The sequence below is a fragment of the Macrobrachium rosenbergii genome, chromosome 20 (assembly GCF_040412425.1).
Source record: "Macrobrachium rosenbergii isolate ZJJX-2024 chromosome 20, ASM4041242v1, whole genome shotgun sequence".
Lineage (NCBI taxonomy): Eukaryota > Metazoa > Arthropoda > Malacostraca > Decapoda > Palaemonidae > Macrobrachium > Macrobrachium rosenbergii.
This window is the reverse complement of record NC_089760.1, coordinates 26,770,001-26,789,828: the sequence shown is the minus strand read 5'-3', so window position 1 is coordinate 26,789,828 and position 19,828 is coordinate 26,770,001. Positions and strand designations below refer to the sequence as shown.

The 19,828-nt window shown below is 34.1% G+C and overlaps 1 protein-coding gene across 1 annotated transcript in view; it reads right to left on the bottom strand.

Moving 5' to 3' along the window:
* Positions 1-19,828, bottom strand: part of LOC136848926 (uncharacterized) — a 501,001-nt gene that overhangs the window by 315,254 nt on the left and 165,919 nt on the right. Inside the window, exon 3 of the mRNA XM_067121743.1 lies at positions 19,542-19,653. The gene's annotated coding sequence lies outside the window, so the exon portion shown is untranslated. The remainder of the gene's footprint in view (positions 1-19,541; positions 19,654-19,828) is intronic.

Genomic DNA, 19,828 nt, shown 5'->3' with positions numbered 1-19,828 from the left:
ATGATGTGCTGTATTCATAGGGGCTTCTATATAACTGTCCATGTACAGTACATAGACAGATAGATATCTTCATTCAGTTGTTTGCTTTGTAATATTTTTGACTGTCCTTGAATTCCTTATAATTTTAATATTCATATATTTCAAGGTTACTAGTATTATTCTAATTCAAGTTTGTTTTATTTTATTTAATGTAGTGCAATAAAAAGCTAGCATTGTTCGCCACAATTTCATTTCGGTCAGATTTAAGTAATCCGAAAAGTGAGGGTATGTTGGGAAATTTAGCATACAGAAAGTGCCCAAGTAAAACGCGAATTAGGGAAGGAAAAATGACTGTGCTTGCTTTTAAGTCATTGCCCTCGTTTAGAGGCTAAATGATAAGACGGGGTCTGAAACGCTCTTCTTAGTGAGATTACGAGACGCTGTTTCAAAGGCTGGCCGCTGAAGTGGCCTTAGAACGCGTTCTCCTCCTCAACGGAGGCGACAGGATGAAAGGACCTCCGCTGAAGGCACCGTGAAATATGAAAGGAGCTTTCCTCCAGGCGCCCCTTAATTCTAAAGGAAGGGAGGGAAAGCAAGAAGAGCCTCATTAGAAAGAGCTGAACATCACTCCCTCAGTTCTCTTCCTCCGAGTTAGGAAAGCATTCCGTATTGCTGAGGGTGGTCCAAGTATTTGTGATATCTCATCATCTAAAAATGAGAAAATGTCTATAGGTAGATCATTTTATCTCTGCGTTTTATTTTTTCCATTAAGAAATGAATGAGTAAGCCCCTTTTTTTTTTTTTTTTTTTCCTTGAGTCTTACTCGAAACAGCACTGAAGTCCTGTCCTGTTTGTCCCTGGTTCTAAATGATGGATAAACTTTACACAGAATTTTTAAGGAAAATTAATGATAAAATACGGCTGTATAACGACATATAGCTTAAAATAACTGATGAGAAAAGCCAGTTTTCATTAAAGGTAAAAATTAATAAGAAAAACTCTAAAAGCGAAAAAATCCCAAACACGTGCACAATGACACACTCAGTCTATCCTTCATCCAAGAAAATAAGAAATAAGAAAGAGAAAAGTTTTCTCTTTGACTAAAACTGGAACAAAAAGTAATGGAGCGTGAAGTGGGATGGCAAATAAAAAAAAGAAAGAAAACCGTGGACGCGGAAACTAAGCAAAGCTCTTCCCACGTCTCGAAGCAATCAATCTTGTGGGATTGAGGACCAAGAAAGAAAAAAAGAAATTCCGCATTGTAAGCGAAAATCAGGAAATCAGGAAATCTTAGAGAGAACGGTTAGATGACTATTTCTCTCTTGCTATTCCGAAGCTTTAGCGCTCTTTTCCTACTTCCACTTTTCTTGGCGACTGTAACCTTCAAGGTTAATTGGCTAGTTTATGTGGCTACACAAATGCCAGGGTTTCTGACGAAATAATCATCAAGAGGCAGGCTTACTACATCCCTCGGGGGGTAAATATCAATCTTGTTTTTTCTCAACTTCGTTTCCCGATTCTTTTGTGGTTTGGTCTACGAAAGTATATTTGGTTTGCCGGTTATAATGAAGAAAAGATGTATATATACTGAATATGAATATAAATATATATATATATATATATATATATATATATATATATATATATATATATATATATATATATATATATATATACATATATATATACATATATATACATATACATATAATATATATATGTATATACATATATATTATATATGTAAATACATATATATATATATATATATATATATATATATATATATATATATGTGTGTGTATATATACACACACACACACACACACACACACACACACACACATATATATATATATATATATATATATATATATATATATATATATATATATTCAAATGATATTACATATACTGTATATTCAGATGAAAGTGAAAGTCGTGCCTCTCTACTCTATTAATCAAAATCAAGTTATCTATCGTTTGAAATCATATAAAGTTTTATTAGATGTATTCCAAAAAGAATACCGCTGAGAATAACGGGGTTTCGCCAGTAAACAGTTGAAGTCTATTTGCCCTTTTGGTAAACGAAAATAAAATGTTTAAGCAGCCATTGAAACCCGCTTTCCAAAGATTTAGATTAAAGTTTGGTAGTGCCCTTATGACATTAATGATTAAGATTCTTACATATTTACTCAGGTATACCATATTTTGGGTAGATTAGAGTTTTAAAATATTCATATAGAGTTTGACTGAAGGCGATTATTTATAATAAAAATCCAATTATGACAGCATCAATCAGAAGCCTTTCAAAGCCTGGCATTATATAGTTTACGAGTTTCATTTAGGAATGTCTTTTCCACAGGTATACGACGCTGAAATACCTTTTAAGCTCCTTTCTTCAGCAAATATTTCTTGAAAATCTCTCGTGAAGTTGTTATGAGTGAAGGAGAATAAAGTTTTTACTTCTTATTTAAATAACGAATACGTACACATATTCTTAAAAAAAACTGAAAATCCGATGGTTTGTATAAAATTTTCTCAAAAAATGAAAAACGCATTCAGTGAGGACAAAGGCTTAGCATACGACCACGACGATGCGAAAAAGAACAGCGCAATATTGCAGACACTATTTTTGCAACAGGCTGGAGGAAAGGTCCACAAACTGCTTTTCTGAAACAACTCCAAAATGCAATAAACCACAAACCTAAAGAAAAAACAAGCATAATTGAAATAAGTAACATCGGAGTTTTAAGAAAAATTATGGAAAATATAGAGGTCAGTTTAGCCAAGCAACTATTGTTTATAAACACGATCATTAACTAATTGGTGTTCTCCTGGAATGGATTTGATGAAGCAATGAGGAAAATCTAAAAGGAAAATAATAATTATTTTTAATTAGTTTCTACGGTGATTTGAAATGAATTTGTATCCCATCGAAGGTATCTTGTTGACTGCAACATACCTTCTACTCAACAGATTTCTTTTGATAGCGAGTTGAATGTACCTTTCGCTTAACTTATTTCTTCTAATAGAGAGCTGAGTGTTATTGGTAAATTAATTAATGAAATGACAAATTTTGTCCCCAGTATCAATTTTCCCGTAAAAAAAACTATAACTCGTCATCGCCAGCAATTTTATGCAAATAAAGCCGCCACTTGATTCAAGTAAAATTTTGTATATGAATCATTATCATAGTAATCGACAACAGTGCGAAAACTATTTAAAGAAGCCACGGCAGAGCCTAACAAAAGAGAAAGGGAGAATTGACATTTTCTGTTGAAATAATTTGGAACATATCTTACTAGATATATTCCGTCATAATACGGAAAAGAAATCATCTGTTTTGGGGCAAATAAAAGGTAGGAGTCTTTAGCTCGGAACGAGGTGCCATAATAAAACGCAATTACATTTCAAGGGAAACAAGTAAAAAATGCTTCGGCGCCATCGAGTTTTCTGGACAGCGTGTAAAACTGGAACAAAAAGTAATGGAGCGTGAAGTGGGATGGCAAATAAAAAAAAAAAAAGAAAAAAGAAAACCCTGGACGTGCAAACTAAGCAAAGCTCTTCCCACGTCTCGAAGAAATCAATCTTGCGGGATTGAGGACCAAGAAAGAAAAGAAAAAAAAAAAAAAAATCAGCATTGTAAGCGAAAATCAGGAAATCGGGAAATCTCAGAGAGAGCGGTTAGATGGCTATTTATCTCTTGCTATTCCCAAGCTATAGCGCTCTTTTCCTACTTCCATTTTTCTTGGCGACTGTAACCTTCAAAATTGATTGGCTAATTTATGTGGCTACACAACTGCCAGGGTTTCTGACGACGTAATCTTCAAGAGGTAGGCTTATTACGTCTCCCTCGGGGGAGCTGGGGTAAATATCAATCTTTATTTTTTCAGTACTTCGTTTCTCCGATTCTCTTATGGTTTGGTCTACGTCTTAATGAAGGATATTTGGTTTATATGGTCTTAATGAAGAAAATATAGATATATATATATATATATATATATATATATATATATATATATATATATATATATATATATATATATACATACATATATGTGTGTATATATATATGTATATATATAGTATATACAATATATATATATATATATATATATATATATATATATATATATATATATATATATATATATATATATAATATATATATATATATATATATATATATATATATGTATATATATATATATATATATATATATATATATATATATATATATATATATATATATATATATATATATATATGTATATATAATCAATCACATGGTATTCTCTTCAGATAAAATTTATGCCTCTACTTTATTAATCAAAATCTTTTGAAATCATATGTTTTATTAGATGTATCCCAAAATTGAATATCGTTGGGAATAAAGGGTTTTCGCTAGTAAACAGTTGAAGTCTATTTGCCCGTTTGGTAAATGAAAATAAAATTTTAAAGCGGCCATTGAAACTTGTTTTCCAAAGATTTGGATTGAACTTTGGCGGTGGCCCTTATGACATTAATGATTAAGATTCTTACATATTTAATCAGGCTAGTATACCATATTTTGGGTAGATTAGAGTTTTAAAATATTCATGTGGGGTTTGACTGAGGGCGATCAATTATTTATGACAAAAATCAAATAATGACGGCATTAATCAGAGGCTTTCCAAAGCCTGGCATTATATAGTTTACGAGCTTCATTTAGGAGTCTTTTCCACAGGTACACGACGCTGAAATAGGTTTTAAGCTCCTTTCTCCAGAAAATACTTCTTAAAAATCTCTCGTGAAGTTGTTATGAGTGAAGGAGAATAAAGTTTTTATTTCTTATTTAAAGAACGAATACGGACACATATTCTTAAAATAAACTGAAAATCCGATGGTGTATATAAAATTTTCTCAAAAAATGAAAGGCGCATTCAGTGAGGGCAAAGGCTTAGCATATGACCACGACGAAGCGAAAGAGAACAGCGCAATATTGCAGACAGTATTTTTGCAACAGGTTGGATAAAAGGTCCACAAACTGCTTTTATGAAACAATTCCAAAACGCAATAAACCACAAACCTAAAGAAAAAAAAAACAAGCATAAATGGAATAAATAACATCGGAGTTTTAATAAAAATTAAGGAAAATATAGAGATCAGTTTAGCCTAGCAATTATTGTTTAAAACATGATCATTAACTAACTGGTGATCCCCTGGAATGGATTTGATGAAGTAATGAGAAAAATCTAAAAGGAACATAATAATGATTTTTAATTAGTTTCTATGGTGATCTGAAATGAATTTGTATCCCATCGAAGGTATCTTGTTGACTGCAACATACCTTCTATTCAACAGATTTCCTTTGATAGAGAGCTGAATGTGCCTTTCGTTAAACTTATTTCTTCTAACAGAGAGCTGAGTGTTATTAGTAAATTAATTGAAGAAAAGACAATTATTGTCTCCTGTATCAACTTTCCCGTAAAGAGCCATAACTCGTCATCGCCAGCAATTTTATGCAAATAAAGCCGCCACTTCATTCAAGTAAAATTTTGTATATGCATCATTATCATAGTAATGGCCAACAGTCCGGAAACTATTTGAAGCCACGGCAGAGCCTAACAAAAGAGAAAGGGAGAATTGACATTTTCTGTTGAAATAATTTGGAATATATTTTGCTAGAATATACCACGCATGGTCATAATACTGAAAATAAATAATCTGTTTTGGGGCAAATAAAAGGTAGGAGTCTTAAGCTCGGAACGAGATGCCATAATTTAACGCACTTACATTTCAAGGGAAACAAGTACAAAATGTGCCGAAGTTTCTTCGGCGCAATCGAGTTTTCTGTGTATCGTATAATCGAAGCCACCGAAAACAGATCTATCTTTCGGTGGTCTCGGTATAATGCTGTATGAGCAGCGGCCCATGAAACTGTAACCACGGCCCGGTGGTAGCCTATTCTATACCGTTGCCAGAGCACGATTATGGCTAACTTTAGCCTTGAATAAAAAAAAAAAACTACTGAGGCTAGAGGGCTGCAACTTGTTATGTTTGATGATTGGAGGGTGGATGATCGACATACCTGCGGGCAGAAATTGTTCAGACAGAATAAAGTACGGACAGAAAAAAGTGCGGACGGACAGACAAAGCCCACACAATAGTTTTCTTTTACGAAAACTAAGAACAGTGAACTCGGGGAAAGGACCTTTTGAAAATGGATAAAAGAAACGCTAAAAGTAAATCTTGCCCTTTATCATCAAAAAGCTTTCATTCCTTTAAAATGTGAATAGTACTCTTTGCATTCATCGTAAATAATGAAAGAGCTAATATTAGTAAGAAGCGCAAAAGTAAATGAAAATTCGCAAACGGATTTAGAAGCAACTGATGCTTGAACATTTAAATGCGTCGTATTGTAATTCCTTCGTATCTAGGAGGAAATTTTTGGACCTGTCTCGTTATTTGATTACATTACTCTCTCTCTCTCCCTCTCTCTCTTTCACTCTCTCTCTCTCTCTCTCTCTCTCTCTCTCTCTCTCTCTCTCTCTCTCTCTCTCTCTCTCTCTCTCTCTCTCTCTCTCTCTCTCTCTCTGTCAGTTCGGAATTACTGAAAGGAATATTTCTGTTTCTTCCTCTCCCCACGTTATCACTGGAAAAATGAAGGAAAAACCAAAATATCGTCCAATAAAATGTTGGCAAGTGCTTGCTGTCGGACTGGCATGAAGTCGCTACAAATAAATATATATATATATGAATATATCTATATATATATACATATATATATATATATATATATATATATATATATATATATATATATATATATATATATATATATATATATATGAAGCTACAAATGTCGTCGAGGATACTCCTGAAGTAGCGTGAATTGATATTAAACGACATTTGTAGCTTCATGATTGTATATACTGTAAATCACGGCGTCATAAAAATTTCTTATTTATATATATAGATATATATATATATATATATATATATATATATATATATATATATATATATATATATATATATATATATATATATATACATATATATACATTTACCTATATATACATGTGTAAAATATATATATATATATATATATATATATATATATATATATATATATATATATATATATATATATATATATATATATATATATATATAATATAAAATCTGACTTCCCTAGTCCCACCGCAAACGCTTGCCAACATTTTACTGGATGGTATTTCAGTTTTTCTTTATTTTATATAAATACATGCATGCACATACAATATATATATAAATAAATATATATATATATATATATATATATATATATATATATATATATATATATATATAATGTATGTATATAAAAATTTAATCACTAATTAATTCTGTTCTGATATTCTCTATTACCATCATTCACAAATAAGCTAAAAACAGTTTCCCATTCCTTTTCGAAACTACTATAAATATCCTCCGAAATGATAATAACAAAACATCTCTCTAAAGCTTGGAACTGATGGAAAAGACTTAAAGCTGACTGAATGTTCCCGCTGAGTGAAACCATCAAAAGAGGTCTTAGGTCTTTCAAGAAGAGTAGTAATCTCAGGCTTAGAGTCTCAAGAGACTTTGGTAACCGCTCCTCATAACTTTTCCCAAAATTATTTTAATATTTTGTCTTTTCCATTAAATGTTACCGGCACGATTTGATTGGGGTTTATCGGCCTTTTATTCCTTCTTTAGCATAGCCCATGCTACAGAGAGAGAGAGAGAGAGAGAGAGAGAGAGAGAGAGAGAGAGAGAGAGAGAGAGAGAGGAGAAGAGATTTCACATACGAAAACTTGATAACAATTTTGCCAGAAGAAAGTGGTCATAACACAACTAAAGAGCAACTTGTAGGAATTTGAAAAAGCAAAAAAAATATTAAAGATTTTCCAGTTTACCATTCATCTCCAAATGATATCTTTGATTTATACACATGCTTGCATATATAGAGCTATATAATTTATACTATTGAACTGAATATAGAATTTAGGCCAAAGGCCAAGCACTGGGACCTATGAGGTCATTCAGCACTGAAGCATTTCATCATTATTAATGAGAGCTGGATAGTTTCCAGCTATAATTCTTGCAATTTGGTATGTTTGATGACTGGAGGGTGGACGATGAACATAACAATTTGCAGCCCTCTAGCCTCAGTAGTTTTCAAGATCTGAGGGCGGACAGAAAAAGTGCGGGCGGATAGACAAAGCCATCTCAATTGTTTCCTTTTACAGAAACCTAAAACAAGAGGCAAAGGCTAGAGGGCTGCAAATTTGTATGTTGATCATCCACCCTCCAGTCATCAAACATACCAAATTGCAAACCTCTAGCCTCAGTAGTTTTTATTTTATTAAAAGTTAAAGTTAGCCATGATCGTGCGTCTGGCAACGAAGCAACACAGGCCCCCACGGCCGGCTGAGCGTTTCATGGGCCGTGGCTGAGAGTTTCATACCCCATTATACGCTGTACTGAAAACTAGATTGCGGCGAAGAAACTTCGGGGCATTTTTTACTTTTTTTTTTAATAATTAAAATTTCCTTGAAGGTTACCGCCATTGTAGAAGGATTGGTAATTTCTTTGTACTTTTTGTACTTAACTCAAGATTTATCACGCGACAAATATAACATTTTATATTTAGCTCTCCAAAGGTCACGTTTCACAGGTCAAGATGACATTTTGTCCAGTTAAAAAAAAATTTGGTTTATCAAATGTATCCCGCTCTAGATATGAAAAAATCTAATCGATATGTTTGCTAAATCATTTGTGTGTGTGTGTGTGTGATGGTAGCAACGGGCTCAGTTGTGTGTAAACCTCAGTCACAAGTTGTCATATGAAATTAAATAAATTTCCCTGGTAGAGATAGAACTAGCGCAAGGTTGACCGTAGGGAGCTATATATGGCGGACAATCTGAACGTCAGGGTTTTACGTTTTCACATTTAATCCTACAAATCCTCCGGCACGAAAGGTATTGGAGTGTAACGGCCTTTCCAATTAGATTTCTCCACAAATCATGGTTATTCCTTTTTTTTATTGAAACTATAAAGGGATATTTATATACGTGGACTCGTATTTGTTTGGAGATTCTATTTTATGGAACCTTGCTTTCAGACTTAATAGTGTTTTAGGCCTTTTTCATAAGAATGTACGTGCACAATAATAATAATAATAATAATAATAATAATAATAATAATAATAATAATAATAATAATAATAATAATAATAATAATAATAATGCTAAGAGATTCACAATTAAGGGAAAAACAATCTGTCATAAAAATCCAAAATTTATTTTACATAGTAATATATTTATTTACTATATATAATTGTGGATTTTTATTACACAAATAGTTCCTCATTGGACGGGTAGGTATCGTTATCAGCTAGCACTCTGGTGGTCCCGCGTTCGATTCTCCGACCGGCCAATGAAGAATTAGAGGAATTTATTTCTGGTGATAGAAATTCATTTCTCGTTATAATGTGGTTCGGATTCCACAATAAACTGTAGATCCCGCTGCTAGGTAACCAACTGGTTCTTAGGCACGTAAAATAAATCTAATCCTTCGGGCCAGCCCTAGGAGAGCTGTTAATCAGCTCAGTGGTCTGGTTAAACTAAGGTTATACTTAACTTATTACACAAATGTAACATAATAATAACAAATGGGGATGAAATACAACTCATTCAAGCTTGGGGAGTAAAATGATAAGTTGGTAACGCATGTAGGAGTATCTGAAATACTGTTACTGGTGGTGACAGAATAAGGAAAGAGGTCCAACGTAGTTAAGAATAAACGAGGGAATTCCTCTTTTATTTAAGAGATTTTATGATGTGAAATTTAGAATTCATTTACAGACTGTCGAACCGAGACTTGCGTTGAAATAAACTGGAGTATCGTTTATCTTGTATTTGAGGTATACAATACGATTTTTTTTACATAATGCACTTCGTAGCTATTCACCAAACTATATTTTCCTATTTAAAATAACAAACGTACTATTGTCAAGTTCGTCTCAATTATGTTTTACCGGGTGTCTGGAGAGAATGTATTTTCACAAGTTTTATTAGCCTCTTGACCTTTGTCAGTTGTTATTATGCTTCTTTTTTCTGTTCACATTTAAGTGCAATAACAATATATTTTAATCCCTTACTGAAACCAATGCAGTCATTTATTTTCCGGCTAAAGTTAGGTTACAGAACCATGTCCTAAAAATCATCAGAACTATTCCAATAAAAAAATAGGCGGGGAAATTCCCAATTCATCATCTATATGATTAATGGTGATCTGATGACTAATCACTTGTTTTTGGGACCACGTGTTTGAGGGGGGCCTTCATTAGCATTCACACCGCAAAACATTTCATCCAAAAGTAGTTAATGCATTCATGGGGTTTATGGGGCAAACGGGGATTAAGCATTCATCATTTACGACTGAGCTTTCGCTGAAGTGACTGAAAATTTTGGATGTTTGGCCCGATAAGTTATTTACTATCGAAGTTTAATTTATAGATTAAGCTCTCTCTAAAGATATATATATATATATATATATATATATATATATATATATATATATATATATATATATATATATATATACATATATATATATATATATATATATATATATATATATATATATATATATATATATATATATATATATATATATATATATATATATATATATATATATATATATATATATATATATATATATATATATATATATATATATATATATATATATATATATAAATATATTTTACGTTTGCTGAAACTCAGGTATTTCTTTCTGTCTAGATAGAAAGAAAATTAGCTTTTGAAAACATCTATTCAGTTTTTTTTTTTTATAGTTTTATGAACCAGAATTCCTGATTCTGACCCCAAGAGGTGGACGTAACTGCAAATTATATCTATTATTTGCAAGATTTGGTCTTTATATCTTACCAAATGGCCGCTTTAATAAAGCTGAAATGGATCCCATAATTTTATTCTCATATTACCCAAATATCTTGTTAGAAATCTTTATACTTCACAGATAACCGGGGATGATTTTAGTGTCATAATATGAATAAAAATCAACTTTAGTAATTTACTGAGTAGTTGTCTTCTAACAATTATAAAAATCGTTACATGATCTACCAGAACGCTCTTCATTATTTATAAGATTCTCTAGGTTTTATTGCTATTCGTTTCAGGCCCACAACGGTTAATCAGTCGATAAAGTACGCAAAGAGCTCTATAAGCAGCATGTCGACCATTAACTGTCTTTCCTTTTATTCCTGTCGTGATTCTTTTCGGAATGGGACGGGATGTCTTTAAAAGGCGATGATCTCTTTCTGCTAAAGAACTACTCTCAAAGACAAATCTGTAGTCTCACGTTATCAATATCGCTTCACAGAGATGGCGGTGCTCTCATATTTCAGGCCCCGACCACACTCAGTACTCATTCATTCCACTAACAAACAACCGAAAGTGTTACCGAAATGTTAAGAGAGCTAGTTGGTAAATCATATTTTCAATACAGAGATGAACTACTACTGAGCGGAGGTCTTCTTCTTCTTTTAACGTGCTTTTTTTCACATTTTTGTATGGGGTAAGCACGATGCCTTCCTTTGAAGGACTTTTGATTTGGCTTTGGGGTAGACCGTAGTCTTATGATACATAAACCGTTTTCTATATTGCTTTGAATATTTCTGCAGGTAAAAATATGATGAATAAGTCTATCACATTTTGGGATTAGAAATAGGGTGACAGTGACCAAAACGCATAATTCGAGAGATGTTAGTTGATTTCGGCTGTATTACGTGTTTCTTCGTCTGATGAATTAAAGTTCTGTGATGAAAATCGAAACCATTCCATATGGACCATGACATTTCAAATAATAAGCCAGGCATAACCACTGAAATCGAAACCACTTCACCTCAGGAATAATTAGTAACCAACCGGAATAGGATAAATATTATGAATTAATAAAAAATTATCGTGTCTCCCTCCAAAGACAGAATGTGTTCCTGTCCTTCCGTTAATCCTTGTTTCTTTGTTTGCGTTGTCTTGCTGTCCCTACGTCTGACATTTCTCCTTCGGCCAGCTGCAGAGGCAAGGAAACCTCCATTTCTGAATCTTTTTTAGCTGTTACTGTGTTCTTGGTTCTTACAGACAAAAAGGGAAAAATGTTCGGCGAATTCTGTTTGAGGCTGATTTTTTCTTGGAAGAGAAAAAAGGCATCACTGCGTAGTCCGGAGGGCAAGGTCTTTCTTTCACATGACAGCCGTCATTGTTATGAATGGTGAGAACGCAAGGTCGTAAAAGAAGCTCCTGGGCTTTCCTTTGATGCATATTTTTAATCATGTGTCCAATTATTTTGAGTAGGAGTTAGAACCCTGATATATATATATATATATATATATATATATATATATATATATATATATATATATATATATATATATATTATACACACACACACACACACACACATATATATATATATATATATATATATATATATATATATATATATATATATATATATATTTATATGTATATATATATATGTGTGTGTGTGTATGTATCCACAGAAACTGCTTCAAGGGTAGAGAAAACTAAATATTAAATATTTTTAGCTTAATGTTTATGATGAATACAAAATTTGCCGCCGTGACGTGACAAAACAAAAACTGTCCTTTCTGGTCTGCCAACGCAAGCAGATGTAATTTCCATATATGTCTCAACAGAAACAAAATTTCCGAGTTACTGACTGGAACGAAGATGCAAATGAAGGAGACTGTCGTTTACAAAATGCTGTAATGAAAGAAAAATTGTGGAGAGAGAGAGAGAGAGAGAGAGAGAGAGAGAGAGAGAGAGAGAGAGAGAGAGAGAGAGAGAGAGAGAGAGAGTAGTCCTTTACGCAAATTAATGAAAATGTTTTGCCCTGCAATCTATATTTGTAGATGAAATTATCGAACTTAACTCCGGTGAAACATATGATTCCTTTGGGCTAGAGGAGTTTACGAAAAATCTTGAATACTCTAGACCCAAATAATATACAATTCACCCAGAATATGAACTCCTTCCTTTTATCATAATCAGTCATTTTTATTCCTCCACCACACACAAAGCAATATGACTTTAGCTTTAGTACATCATTAAAATAATGATGTATCATGGGGAGGTACTTGTGAAGTTCATTAAATAGGAGGAAGATCCCGTCACAGCCTATTTCGACGAAGAGTCCTTCAGAGAACCCTTATAATGTGGCACTGGCAACCACGAGTTGCCCTAATGAATCCTTCTTCTCCGGAAATACACTTACGCCTACTCATGCCACAAATAGAAAAGGCAGATTTAGGTTTATATGAAACTTGTAGCTTTTTTGCGGGGGTGGGTAGGGGGTAGGATGTTTTGTGGGATGGGGAGGGGGTGGGAAGCTGTATGGTATGGGGAGCAGGTTATTAGGAGTGGGTGTTGAGAAGTCTGAAGGGTGAGGTATGAGACATATGGGGAGATAGTAGAAACTCTCTCGTTAAGATTTGGTGTTAGAGATTTTATCCAAAATGGAAATATGAATAATGGTGTGGGAAATTCGAAGTGGTGTAATTGGATTGCAAATTACCGGGAAACATTTGATTAAAACACTGTTACATTGTTCAGTGGAGTGAGCAATCCACCTTAAAGTATTAATTAGAATTGATCTTACAAAATATAAGTAACTATACTGTAGATTGCCAATTACTGGAAAACATTGATTTAAGTACTATCGATATTGTTCAGTGGAGTGGGCAGATTACCCTTTAAAAAATAATTAGTTCTGGTCCTACAAAAGACAAATAACCATACTGAAAAGTAACGGAAATATCGATAATTTCCAGCAAAATATGGTAATAAAAATTTTTAGAAATTAAAATACATCTGTCACATATCAATCACAACAATACAACGAAACGCCTAAATAGGTGGTGAAATGTGTTTTGTTTTTTGCTGATATTTTACCGCCTGAACTATTTAGTGTTCACTGTTCCCCTGAAGCCTTGGGTCTAGTAACCTCTTCCCAAGAGAGCATTCTTAGAAACTTATAAGAGATCTCCGAAGCATAGTGACAAAGTAATTGCTCACGACCATGTCCATGGTATACGAGAGAGATATTTCTTTGCTCTACACCGAACATCAAACTTTCTCTATTGAGTTTTTGGCCTCACAGTTGAACAATTGTTTATCACACCAGGTTTTTATGATTGAATTGAATTGAATATAGAATTTAGGCCAAAGGCCAAGCATTGGGCCCAATGAGGTCATTCAGGGCTGAAATGGAAACTGACAGTAAAGTTTGAAATTCGTAACAGGAGGAAAACCTCGCAGTTGCACTGTGGACCAATTGTTAGGAGAGGGTGGAGAGTAAGACAGAAGAAAAAGAATAAGAAAGGAGGTACAGTAAATGGAACGAAAGGGGTTGCAGCTAGGGGCCGAAGGCACGCTGCAAAGAACCTTAAGTAATGCTTACAGTGCACCGCATGAGGTGCAATGACGGCACCACCCCCCTTCGGAGACCAGGTTTTTAGGGTCCTTTTAGTTACAGCCACGGACAGTATCCGCCAAAGAGTGCTGTCACCATACACTCAAACTTACTCCCATAACTTTGGGACTCTAACTGCATCAAGACACAAATACGACGTTCATCCTTGCCCAGCCAGCGCTCACTCCCCCAAACGCCCCATAAATTCAGCCAGCATTTATGGTCTAAAATTATGCAGTGGTATGAAATGGTTTTTATAATTGATGAGCGAGGTCAGATGCCCTCTGCGGAATTCTCGATGAGGTGAAAGAGTAAAAAGGTTGAGGAATCCTAGATGAGAAACGCCATGAGCGAAGCGAATTTACGGCTCTTGAGAGAATGAATCCACTTTATCCATGGTAAATATGGTCTCAGCGGTAAGTATTTTGTGTCTGTTAAGTTTAAATATTTGTTTTATTTATTTACGGTGATTAGTTGTCTGTCATATTGTTGTAACCTTTGCTGAGTGTTTTTTTTTTTTAATTCAACTTTGCCCTTTCCTCTCTCACTCTATGATGTAAAAGCTGAGCAAATGAATAGACTACAATAATATTGCCATATGTGACCTTGTCATTCATTCGTCTTGGAAAAAGAAAAGGAAAACGGAGACGATAACTTGTTTTATAAATTTACTCTTCTTAACAATTTTATAACACTCCTTCACGTTTGGGAGATTCTATAAAGTCTTTCAGAAAAGACTTATTGAAGTTGCCTGAAAAGGCGGGCGGTCGTCTCAACATAACAAGAGAAAGAAAAATCTCAAACGCCCATCCTGTGGGGGAGATGAAAGCTGAGAGTTGCTCCTTGTTCAGTCCACAGAGATGATCGTTCTGCCGTTTTTTATCTCCTCTGATTTCATTCCTCTCATTCACTTTTGATCAGAATTCAATCTTTACGATATCGGGGCACACTGATCATCGTTCACAAAAAAAAAAAAAAAATGAGCCCAAGTTTCTTCGGCGCAATCAAGTTTTCTGTACGGCGTATAATGCTGAATGAGCTTCGGCCCATTAAACTTGCAGCCACGTCCCGGTGGTGGCATGTCCTATAGCGTCGCCAGACGCACGATCTTGGCTAGCTTTAACCTTAAATAAAATAAAAACTACTGAGGTTAGAGGGCTGCAATTTGGGATGTTTGATGTGCGGACGGAGAGACAACCCCATCTTAACAGTTTTCTTGTACAGATAACTAACTAGGTATTCATTTTTAGTTTTCTTTAAAAGAAAACTATTGAGATGGCTTTCTCTGTCCGTCCGCACTTTTTCCATCCGCCCTCAGATCTTAAAAACTACTGAGGCCAGAGGGCAGCAAATTGATGTGTTGATCATCCAGCCTCCAACCATCACACATACCAAGTTGTAGCCCTCTAGCCCCAGTAGTTTTTATTTTATTAAAGGTTAAAGTTCGCCATAATTGTGTGTCTAGCAAAACTATAGGACAGGCAACCACCGGGCCATAGCTGAAAGCTTCATGGGCCGCGACTCACACAGAAAACTCGATTGCGCTGAATAAATTTCGGAGCATTTTTTGCTTGATTTTCTTTCCCATTGTCGGAACCTCGATCCTCATTTTGCTTGGAAAATATGTCAAATCATATTCCTTACAAAGAGACGCTGATTCACCACAAGCAGTAACAATATATTATGAATGACAGTTATTATAATGAGATGCTCAGGTCAGCAAGGTTCAGTCTGTAATAGATTATTATGAAATGTACACTTATGAAAAGTTTAATTTTCATCGGAATTGAAGGAAGTGCAATACAGATTATAGAACTTTGGAAGCAGACACCACCAACCAAGGGCACGTTATTTTGGAATGGATGAGGCTAGTATTATTTGCAAAAATATTTTAATTAAATTTCCTTTTTTTGCAAGAAGAAAATAGACGGGATGTACGATACTTAGCACACTCAATGCCTAACCCATTCTAAGGCGGGTTTACTTTCATTTACTTTTTTTCTTTGGAAACGTTCCTGGGTATTATTCAATACCCTGCAACCAGCACGGACAATAAACAAAAAATATGAAAATAAAAACGTACACCAAGCGGATTTATTACAAAGAGTCGCCTAACGCAGCAAAACTCAATTTTCAGTTGATATTTCCCAAGGGGGTTCACCGGCAACGACTTATAAAAGATATTTTTCTTGTGCAATCATTGCTGCAATTGAAAGATTAATCAACTCAATCAGGTGACACAATGACTTCAACTAGTTTATGGATATGGTTTTACGGAAGTGAGGTTTGACCAGTTCATCATCTGCAATTATGTTTCATTATACAAGGGGGCTGAATGACTGAAAGAGCGGAATGTGAAAAGTCGTAATAAACACTTGGAAAGCCAAGCCCTTACCCTTTCGTGTTTCTTTATATGTTACTTCGTGAATTAAACACGAACTTACGATAAATCAATATTTACAAGATGCTTTGCTCATGTGGAAAGAATGGGAGATAATAAGCTGGAGATTAGAGTATGTTTTGCGAATATGTTGGGAGGAAGAGGGAGTGGAAGATATAGGAAGGGTTGGACAGATAGTGTTAAAGAGGTACTGGGAAAGGGAGGTCTAAATATCCATGAGGTGAGATAGCGGTGATGGCATAAGTGTGAGTACGGGGTCCTCTCTCTCTCTCTCTCTCTCTCTCTCTCTCTCTCTCTCTCTCTCTCTCTCTCTATATATCTATATATATATATATATATATATATATATATATATATATATATATATATATATATATATATATATATATATGGCAAGAAACAAGGGAGACGTCTGGTGGCAATTTCACAAAGCTTTATTAGACATGGGTGACATATACATGACAAAGAAACAAGGGAGACGTCTGGTGGCAATTTCACAAAGCTTTATTAGCAATGTTTCGGGGCCTAGCCCCATTATCACATCTTTATATATATAAACTAAACCCATGTCATCTGGAGAAACTTTCTCTACATCCCTTTTAAAACCTCCATCTCTTCCACTGATTAGACCAATAGTCAATCGCCTTCTCTAAACGCCAATACAATATGATCGGATTCCTTAATATTCCTGTAAAGTAAACAGCATGAGGAGATTGAGCACCTTTGATAGGACTCTGCAATCAAAGCATCATAGATTTGCTTCGTACTTCGCCCCATCAGCGCCCCCGCCCCCACCCAAAAAAGAAGACTTTCATTCGCTAAATAAAACAGAGAATAAAATAATCTTTCCCATCCACAAAGGTCTCTCTTTCGTCTTGACTAAGAGGCGTAATCAATTTGAAATGTTATTAGAACTTCAATGTATGTCGCTGAAATAACCTTGTCATTTACGATTTCTGGAAATCAGTTTTTTTTCTACAAACACATTAGAATTTTACTTTTACAAAAAAGTAAAAAGTTTAATGAAAACATAATGGAGCTTTCTCGTCGAAAAACGGGAAAGGCAATAAAAAAATTACTTAAAGTTAGCAAAAAGTAGCATTTCAGTAAAACTTCCTTTATTTTCAGTGAAACTAAAATGATAATGATTAGCCTAGATTCTGCGAGTGGGAAGAAACTGGAATGATTGTATTCCATATCAACAAGTACAAGTCGCAAAATAACATATACAGCAGTGTGGCTGATAACAGCTAACTCGATTAGGTTAATGCGTTTCTACCCTGCCATATGACGATATTTTCCTTTTTCCAGTTTTAAAGCGCATTCAAGGTTTCTATCTCTTTCCATTTAACGTAAAGTGCAAACTAAACGGCACTGTCATTTCAGTTAACATCAGAAGTGGTAAGAAAATATATCGACTAATCTAATAAGGTTATTAATCGAAAGTCTGAAATTGCTTCGTAAGAAAAAACTGCCGCTTTCTGGACAATATGATTCCGAGTTATCTCTTCGACAGGAATGGGTCGTTCCCGAAATCTACAGCTGCCGAAATCCCGTAAATTCGTGCGTAGTGTCCAATGAAGTCCAGTTTGATCATAGATTTTAAACCAAGAGGAACAAAGAAGGAAGAAAAACGTTTGGGTCATAATTAGGAGAAAATTCCTTCAGTCTCTCTTTTTGGTTGTCTCAAATGACTTTTCTTGTTCTGTAAAGACCAGGAAATTAGTTTTGTGGTTATTTAACAGAGAAAGTTACGATACAGTTTTGTTTTGGAAGCGTTTGCCTCAAACTTTGTATTGCAGTTATTTATACTTTCTTTACCGCTTTCGGAGCAGCGTTTCTTTCAACGTTCCTTTGAAGTATATCACAATTTTGATATATTCAGTTAATACTGTTTATCATTAAGTTTTAATTGTTTTATACAAGATATGCTTACAACGCACATAGGCACATGAAGATATACCATCTATCTATCTATTAACAAATCAATTAATCATATATATATATATATATATATATATATATATATATATACTGTATATATATATATATATATATATATATATATATATATATATATATATATATATATATATATATGAACATCTAAATACTCTTATGAATAACTTACACTATAAAAGAATTTTTATGCGATAAGTTCATCGTCCCATGCCATGCTTCGAAAGTATGTCTTTTACGTTTGACATAGATATGACAATCACTCACGTATAGTAAGTTTCACAACACTAGGCTATTATTGGTGAAATTGAGTTGACTTCGAGAAAGGAATTTGCACCCTTTGCAAGTACTTCCATATTCACCTCCCTCTTCCCTTCATTACCTTACTTCTTAGGTATTAAGCCCATAGACCATCTGCCCCTATGTCTATTCCATCCAGTCATCCGATCCAGCAGTCCTTTACCTGGTGTCTCTTTCATTCCTATCCAAGCGTCCAAATAATTCACGCAATTCTCATTCCGGTCAATTTTCGTTCTTTCCACCTGACCAAACTTCCTCACGAAAGAATAATCCTTTTTTCAGTTATGGTAACCTTCTTTCCTCAATTTTTTTTTATGTATTTACATTTCAGTATTCCTTAATCCAAAGTTAGAATAACAAATAACCTACCTGAGACCTCCATGTGTTCATCTGTGCAAGACTGGAGTTTCCCGGAATATATATTTATAATGACTGTTTGAGAGCTGTTATCGAGGTCCCAGAATAGCGTTTGTAGTGCGGCCTGTAAAGAGAAGTGCTATATTATATTCATGTTAAACAGTCTCATTTCAACTAGACGTGACGCCAGTCAGATTGTACGTTACTTTGTATTGTTCTGCAAATGATTATGACGACGGTATGAAAATGCTAGGAATTTTACCATTTTACCCACAAATTATACAAAAGAAATCGCTACA